Source organism: Sinocyclocheilus grahami, unplaced genomic scaffold, assembly GCF_001515645.1.
Source record: "Sinocyclocheilus grahami isolate Dianchi unplaced genomic scaffold, SAMN03320097.WGS_v1.1 scaffold333.1, whole genome shotgun sequence".
NCBI classification, from domain to species: domain Eukaryota; kingdom Metazoa; phylum Chordata; class Actinopteri; order Cypriniformes; family Cyprinidae; genus Sinocyclocheilus; species Sinocyclocheilus grahami.
The window spans coordinates 143,842-153,196 of record NW_015505512.1 but is presented as its reverse complement, the minus strand read 5'-3'; the positions used below and the strand labels follow the sequence as shown (position 1 = coordinate 153,196).

Sequence of the window (9,355 nt, the reverse complement as noted above, 5' to 3'; positions counted from 1 at the left end):
AAAATTTCCAAACTCATTATATAGGTTTGATATTAAGGTTTTATCATGATAGACACTGATTTAACTGCGGTGACACACAACATGCCTTTATGTTAAAATTAAATTAAACCACTTATCATAAAGAACAAGCACATGGTCTTCTTTTTAATGAAATACCAATGGTTATATAGGCTAATTATGCATTCTTTATAGCAACTTGTTTACCATATTCTTCATTCTTTCAAGCAAACATATTTATTTCTATAAATAAATTTAGATTAATGTTTAGGGCTACTAAAGTTTTTCAGTTAAGAGCAGTGAGTGATTTTCTGTCTTTCTTTTGTTGCTTGATTAACATAAATGACTGGACAATAGCAACTAAATTAGGCTGCTGTCCCTTTAAAACCAAATGCACAGCTGCAATGAGTGCAATGTACTGATACACGTTCTCCCTACGGTTTACGTTCACTTAAGACGTAATCAACTGTTTTTACGTGAATACTCATCAAAATGGACAATTCAACATCATTTTGTGTGTAATTCTCCATCCATGCGAGTGCGACGCGAGAGTACTTGTGTGCTGTGAGACGCGCTTTCCGTGTGTGTATGCTTCAGTGTCTGCGCTCATCTCTCCGGACCGAAATGAGTTCTCTCTTGCGTCGTCAGATTTATCCATATGTCTGCTCTTCTCTTACTCCCAACACATTTAAAATTTTGAACGTTTTATGAGACGTGCAGCAAGTGTATTTTAGCTTATGTCCCGATGATTATGCTTAATCTCCTAACTATGCAGCAGATTCGTTCTGAATGAATCTCTTCCCAAATCGTCCCTCCCTAACATTTTCGTCTCGTTTTTATTCGTTGATGAAAATGTCAATAAATTTTCATCATAGTTTTTGTCATTCAAAAAGTTTTAGTTCGTTATAGTCGGTGAAAAAAATTTCATTGACGAAAATTATTCGTCAACGAAATTAACACTGTTTATTAGCCGTCATTGCGTTAGTGCACTGAGCCGCGTAATGCATTTTCTTTAAAGATTTCTGAGGGAAACAGCGTGAAACCTTGCGTGTTTGTTCTTATTCTACATCTGCTTAACTGTCGATATAGTTCGCATCATCAATAAAGCGCTTTCTGAGGTCTTATATCACTGTATACGTGTCGTTAGGGAATCCTAGAGTGTTATGTATGAGGGTAACCCCAGTATTACAGCACAGCGTCACACAAGCCATGATACAAAGTTCCGGAAACTAAGCAACTGAAAGCAATATATGTCTTCTTCAGATGTAATGTTAGTTCTGTACTTCAGCTTCGAGTAAAACAGCATTATTATCTCCTTTGCGGTAGAGAGAGCTGCTTACATGCAGGCTACGGGAAACAGCGAAGATGTTGAATTAAACATACACACAGTAAGCTTTTCCACACGTTTATACTGGCCCCGATAATCAAATCTTCTACTTAGCGCTTGCTCCATTTCTGCAAATCAGTTTTTGTGAATGAATGACTTAATCCACCTGTTTGTTGCTTTGGTCTTCATCAACAGCCGCTTGCGCCACCTGCTGGTGAGTGACTAACAGCAGCTGGAGATCATGCATCGGTGCTCTACTGCTATTCCTGCAGCTCCCGGATGTGCAATGCTGAATTTTAACCACTGAATTTGTGGAAGCGAATGTGGAAAGTTGAAATAAAATGGACCGAAATTTGCCATGTACCGTGTATAATATAGATAAATATAGATTTAATATTTTGGAAGTGAATTCTGGAAGGTGAATATGAATTATTGAATTTTTAATTATGAAAATATGTGTGAAATATTTTGAATTGAAATATTCACCGCTTAAATAAACAACTATGTTACATTTCAGGACCTAAAAATGCAAGCCCTGGAAATACAAGGCATTGAAATGCAAGCACTGTTAATGCAAATCATAATTTTTTTAGTTAGTGCTATTCAACGTGCTTTTTAGTTTCAAAGACATATGGCATTATTTTTCTTCCATATCTCTTTTTGTATACATTTTTTTCAGATTTTTGTGTCATAAAATGACAGAATTTGTGGTTGCTTTTCTCAAAATTTGCAGCAATGTTTGATCTTTTTGTTGTTGTTTTGCAGTGAAAATATACCACAGAAATACCACACACTTCAAGATGACGTGCAAACTATTTTCATTTCTATTTAATTTTGTCTAAATGTAAAATAAATAAATAAATAAATAATTTCTGACTATTGTTTAATTATTTCAGTCTTTACAGGATTGATAACAAGTTAATTTCATCAGATGACGTGTCTAGGCCCAAAATCTGTGGGAAATAATATAGAAAAACTGTAAGCTCCTCTGATTACTGTAGATTTTGCGTTAAATTTTGCGATTGCACAGTTGCAAAATTATGAAGGGACTGATTAAAGGGTTAGTTCACCCAAAAATGAAAATTAGCCTGTTATTTACTCACCCTCAAGCCATCCTAAGTGTATATGACTTTCTTATTTCAGACGAATCCAATCTGAGTTATATAAAAAATCCGCCGGAACGGCTTCCGCGTACGACAGATAACTGAAGTGAGAGAAGTGTGTTTATTACGTCTGAAATATAGATATTTTTCTTACAAAAACACATGGATCCGCTACAGGAGGCCTTTATTCACCCCCCATAGCCGTGTAAGGCACGTTTTATTAACGATGCGCGCACTTTATTTAACATGTTTTGGACTGTTGAACAGAAACACCCACCCACTGCAATGATAACACGTAGAAATACCTGGACAATTTTTAATATAACTCCGATTGGATTCGTCTGAAAGAAGAAAGTCATACACCTAGGATGCCTCGAGGGTGAGTAAAACACAGGCTAATTTTCATTTTTGGGTGAACTAACCCTTTAAGTTGATTGAAAAAATATAGCAAAACAGTAATTTTGTCAAATGTGAAATAGTATTACAATTTAAAAGAATTATTTTATTGTAATGTTTTTTTTTTTTTTTTTAATGTAATTTATTTCTGTTCCAGCTGTATGGATACATTTTTTTTTGAAAAAATATAGCAAAACAGTAATTTTGTCAAATGTGAAATAGTATTACAATTTAAAAGAATTATTTTATTGTAATGTATTTTTTTTTTTTTAATGTAATTTATTTCTGTTCCAGCTGTATGGAGATTCTTTAAAAAACAGAACCTCCTTTTGTGGTACACAGAAGAAAGTCAGATGGGTTTGGGTGAATAAATAATGAGAGAGATTTTATTTTTGTATGAACTATTCCTTTGTAAGGTGAATACCCTTCCCAAAGAACAAAAAAGCAGCACAATGGTAGCTATTTTTCTTTTTCACATATACTCACTTGTTGAGAAGCTCGAAGCAGGGCTCACACACACGCACCTCCTTCTCAATGCCAAATTTGGGAATGGTAGAGTACTTAGAAGAGCACTTCCCACAGAAAATCTGCCCACATGCCCTGCAGTGGTGCTGAATGAAGAGCCACCAGCAGTTATGCATCATATAAATCGCCTTGTATATGGTACTTCATAAACATGATATAGATAGATTATAAAAGAGCAGTATATACCTTTCGGGTCATAACACTAAACTGAACCCTACATCTGTGACACTCCTCTGCATCCACCCAATCAGGAGCCTGGAAGAGAAACACGACAAACCCATGACAAACCAAACATCCGAGAGTGTGCAAAAACGTACTTGATTTACTCAACCGTTATTCTCACCCTTTCTGCTGCAAACATGGCATCACTCTCCTTGAATTCTGGGAAGACATGACCTGAGCGAGTAGAAGAGATTGTTTTTCTTTTAAAAGTTTCACAGATTGACATCTCATTTTTACTGACATTTGAAAATGAAGTATTTTTGCGATTATATTGTACATTGTGCATTGGAAAGTATTTGTATATATAACTTGCAGCAGTGCATAATGTATCATACCATTCTGGTTCTGCAAATCACTGTACGTGTAAACACCCTTTAGAAATGTATTTCATGTTTACGAATCTGCGTAAAGCCTTACCTTCCACCTTCATGATCTGATAGGTGTCCTGGATGACTTTGTACTTGGGCTCGTTGCGGAAGGCGTGGGACCAGGCCTGGATCAGATAAAGGATCTTGTTCTTCACGTTCGGTTCAGGTTGTTTCTAAACACAAAAGAGTCACATTCTTTCAGTGATGACTTAAAAAACAATATCGAAGCTGTGAAGTCAGAACTCAGGAGTTGCCTAACCGGTTAGCAAACAAAAAAAAGAGAGAGCGAGAGAACAGAAAAATATCTAGTCTCTCTTTAACCACCTCAAAACCTTCTAAGAGATTTTTAATTGCTAGAAAGCAAAAGAACTCCAAGAACAGTGTGTTGTTTCTGAACTTCCCTCAGCCAAATAAACATGTGACGATGACACAATCAGGAAGTACAGTGCAGCTGAGTCACTGGGTCTGACCCACTTGGAAAGATCATAAAGGCAGGGCCAAAGACAACCCTTAAAGTAACAGTCACAGATTATAGTTTGAGTTCAGCAGGAGTCACCTTGAACAGCTCCTTTAGCTCTTCCATTGTCTGCTTACTGGCCACTTCATCATGAACCGTCTGGCCACAGTTCTTCACCACTGACTCCAGGACCTGTTGACAAGCAAATGCTAACTTGCACATATGACCTTGACTGATTGAGCCATAATACAAACACTTTATACATTATACTATACAAAACCTTTGTATAAACTCAACATTAAGTAATTAGGTATACGAGTTAAGGCCTGTTCATACCAAGGACTAGGGGTGGGCGATATGAACAAAATCGTTTATCACGATATGACTGATTTTATATCATGATAACGATATATATCACGGTATATTTATGATATCAAAATCTTTGATACCATAGAATTTTCATAATCCTTGTCACCAATGTCAATATCAAACTAATACAAGCCTAAAAAGAGACAAAAAAAAAAAACTCAAGCTCACTAAAGATAAATAAACAGTCAGTGATGAAATAAGGATATGAAACTAATTGTAAGCAATAAGACAAAAAAAATACAATAAATAAGAAACTACATACATTGTGTAAATTATTTAGTCTTCACTATGTTAATTATATCTATCTATCTATCTATCGATTAGGGTTGGGTATCGATTGGGTTTTTTATGATACGGTGCCAAATCGATACTTTTAAAACAGTACCAGTGCCTGAACCGATACTTTAAAAAAAGAGCCAAAAAAAACAACAAAAAAACTATGGATAACATTAAAGAACATTAAAAATAAATATACATAGCATTCACGTGCTCCTAGGATGCTCTCATTTCCCAAGCTGTGCTTCCCTTACTCATAAGGCTAATACATATATTTCACGTTCTGGGTCATTATTTAATACAAAACAATATTTAATACAAAACCACACATAATGTTTCTCCTGTATCTCTGTCAATCACTCTGATATTTAGTTAAAATGAGTGAATTGACCGAGTGCTGTCTGTCACTGTATTTAATCAGCTCTGTGAATGACTGTGTGGTAGGCCTATGCCACATGCACTGTAATATGTTATATATTAAATATAACATTTTCAAATGAAAATAGCAATATGATAGTTTTATAAAGTATGCGTTCATATGTGTTGAGGGCTAAATTTTCACTGGAGGAAACAGCTGCGGTGTGATGAGGGGTAAACGCAGCGAAAATCGTGACCTTTTGTAAACTGTATTTATGACAAAGAACTGCACAGATACAAATAGTATAACAATCTATCGATAAACACACACCTTGTGTCCTCTGTTTCTGTTTGAGTCTGCTCGCGCTGCGCCACCGCGGTCTGCGGATTGAAGAGCGCACTCAAAGATGGGGAGGAGACGAAGTCTGCCGCCGTTTTCATATGAAATTTAAAGGGGACCGACTCTGAGGTGATCAAGAATTTGTGTACAGTTTACGGAGCTAACCACTATTGCCCCGCTAAAAATTGCCTAGCGATGCCCATGCTTTTTACGTCCATTTCGGAGAACCGGGACAAATATTTCAATCGATCGCTCAGGCATTTAAGTGGCACCGAAATGAGGCACCCAAACCTATTATCTATAGATAGACAGATAGATAGATATAATTAACACGTGTATTATGTATAGATTCTAAACATATATATATATATATATATATATAAATATATAATTATTATTTTTTAATTTCTTCTTATTAAAATTACAAAAGTGATTTAATCAAGAGCAGTGAGAGATTTTCTCTCACTGTTGTTTGATTAATATGAATGGCAGACAGGACGAATATTGGACAGCTTCCCCTTTAAGACCGAAGTCCGGATCCAATATATTGTTACATATGCGTTATCTTTTTTCAGCTGTTTATGCTCTCTTAAGACCTAAATCACTGTGTTTATGAGGATAATTGCAAAGACGGGGATTATAACGCATATAAGTGTGTTTAAGTAATCGTTCAAAGCTAATAAAGCCGCAAAAAAATGTGCGCTCCTCTCACACAGAAACAGAGCACGTATATAGCGCTGTTGTTTGTGTTTCATCGGCTTAAAATTGGATGTTTTTAAAACTGCAGTGCTTAAAAACACGTGTCCATGCTACAGATGTAGTCCCTCGTTTAGGAACGAGCTTCCTAGTTTTGTCCTGGCTGGCGGTTCTCGGTCTCCCCTTCACGCCCCGTGGTGGCGTGTAAAGATCGCAGTCATCCAAATGAAGAAAAAGTATTACCGTAAACAATGTTGCAACACCACGAAATAAACGATAGAGCATAATATGAAACTATAGACTTTTTATTTTGTCCATCCGATATGTATCATCATATCGCACAGCCCTAAGTGAGTGCAATCTAAAAGCAACTCTATGGCCAATCTGCACACTTCTCCCCTTTAACAACCAAACCAAACCAAACCAAACACCACCCAGCATTTCCACTCAGCCTCAGAGAACAAAATATAATCACACAAGCTGATAAAAATCCAATCTTTTCCAAACTCCCACCCCCAGCTGTAAAAGCTAAATTATGAAAACGAATTACTGCAAACAATGTATTTTGTGACACCACAAAATAAACAATAGAGCATAATATGAAACTATAGACTTTTTATTTCGTCCATCCGATATATATATCATCATATCGCACAGCCCTACCAAGGACGAAAAATAGGGATGCACCGATACCGATACTGGTATCGGTATCAGGCCCGATACTGGTCTCCTGTACTCGTACTCGTCAAAATGCTCCGATACCAAACGCCGATACCACACAGCATGTGATAAGCGCCATATTCAAACAAAGAAACACCGACAACAGGACTTCCTGGCGAAAGTGAACCTAGCAGTTGTGTGAAATGCGCTAGACTGTACTACTGTCCTCTCATTCTGCATCAGTACAAATATGTGCACGCGTTGCACGTGTTTTGCTTGCTTGAGTGTTTCTGCATTATATGAGTGGCTTTAGAAAATAAATCGCTGCACGTTTCAAATGAAAAAAACACGACTTCTATTTCTGAAAATATCACAGTTCGGAGATTTATAACGAGTGGTTTTCATAGTTGTGTAAATACTGTCATACTAACAGCTGTCTGAATTATTTTGGTTGATTGTAATCTATTACATACTTTTCTATCAAAGTGATCTAATATTATCAAGATTAATTTGTTCTCACACAGTGTAACTCTGAGTTCTTGTCATATTTTATTACCATTTTCTAAACTATAGCGAATAAACTGTGATAATGTGAGAAATGTTGAAGGTGTCTGAATACATTTTGGTTTGACTGTATCTATTTGATAAATGAAGTTAACCAACTAACATTATACATTCCCTTTTAGTTTCTATACCCAATATTTAAAAAAAATGTACAAATGCAATAAAAAATATCGGTATCGGTACACGGTATCGGCAAGGACCAAAAATAAAAGTATCGGTATCGGGCGAGTACTGGAAAAAGTGGTATCGGTGCATCCCTAACGAAAACTATAATGATTATATAAGAATAGGGAAGTCCACACCACAACTATAACAATAACAACACAGAGGAACGATACCACTGGAATCACTTTAAGAACAAACTTTTCCAGCTGATAAATGATACAAACAATGACAGCCAGTCAGAATCCCCACGACTTTAAAGAACAAGTCACAGACAACAAAAGTGCAGTTTACTTTGTTTTTTACTCATACATAGCATGTACTGTTATTTACAGTACTATTTAATTATTGAATCGTTATTATATTTTATTATTTATTTAAATATATTTTGCATTATTTATTCATTTTAATCTTTTTTGTTTATTTTTTTAATCATTTTTATTATTTATGTTAATATTTTTTTATTAATAAAATAATCATATTTTTTACTTGTTGTTGTTGTTGCTTGAAAACACCTGGTCTACAGTGCTCTATACATGTAGATGAACTACACTTACCTCAAGAGCATAGAGCGCGACATGTGGATTTTTGTCATTGAGTTTTTTCTTGACGGCACCAATTGCATATTTTGCCCTGGTGGCGGGAAATAACAAAACAGTATATAAGGAAGTCGAGGCCATTTTTATCACAACACATGACTGACATGCACTGACATGCAGCCAAATTAGAAAATGTTTTATCTTACTGCGTATCGCCTTGCCGAATGAGGTCACATATCTGCAGAATGGACTCCCAGTCTGTCTCCAGCAGCAGCTGACTGGTAGCCTTTTCTGTGAAGGATTGGAAGAGCACATTTTTTATCATCAAGTGTTATAAGAATCAGTTTGCTAAAGGTCTTTTTCCTGAAAACATTCGAAAATGAAGTGGAAAAAAAAAACATGTTCAGGTTTGACAGTATAGTAAAATCTTTTCCATTCTAAACATGGTGATTATCTCTAATATGGACACCCAACATAATATATGATATTTAACTTCTGAATCTAACCATGTCATGTCAACAACTGGAAAAGTCAGCCATCTATTAATTATCATGTTAATTACTGTGCGCCTTTAGCCCCAACAGCAGGGGCGCTTTTTACCCCAAATACCATACTTTTACATATTCTTTCGTTATTTAAAAACTGTTGCTTTAATTATCTAAAACAAAACTGAAAATCATAAAGAAGACCTTTGTCTCAAAATATATGCATTAATTTGATCGATTCTCATTTGCTACTTAAATCTACAACTCTGGAAAGTGCTACGCCACGTTTTTGTGCCATCTAGTGGTTTAGATGAAAATAATATCAAAGGCGCCTTTTACCCTGTTGTGCCCTACTTTTCAGATAGTTTAAACATTTTATGTTCAGTACGTTAGCATCTTAAAGGGATAGTTCACCTAAAAAAGAAAATTCTGTCATCAATTTTTCAGCATCACATCGTTCCAATACCATAAGACCATATTTATTTTATAAACACAAATGAAGATATTTTAAA

The 9,355-nt window shown here is 35.6% G+C and overlaps 1 pseudogene; it reads right to left on the bottom strand.

Annotated features, from left to right (window-relative positions):
* Window positions 1-9,355, bottom strand: part of LOC107602700 (hepatocyte growth factor-regulated tyrosine kinase substrate-like) — a 25,257-nt pseudogene that overhangs the window by 14,108 nt on the left and 1,794 nt on the right.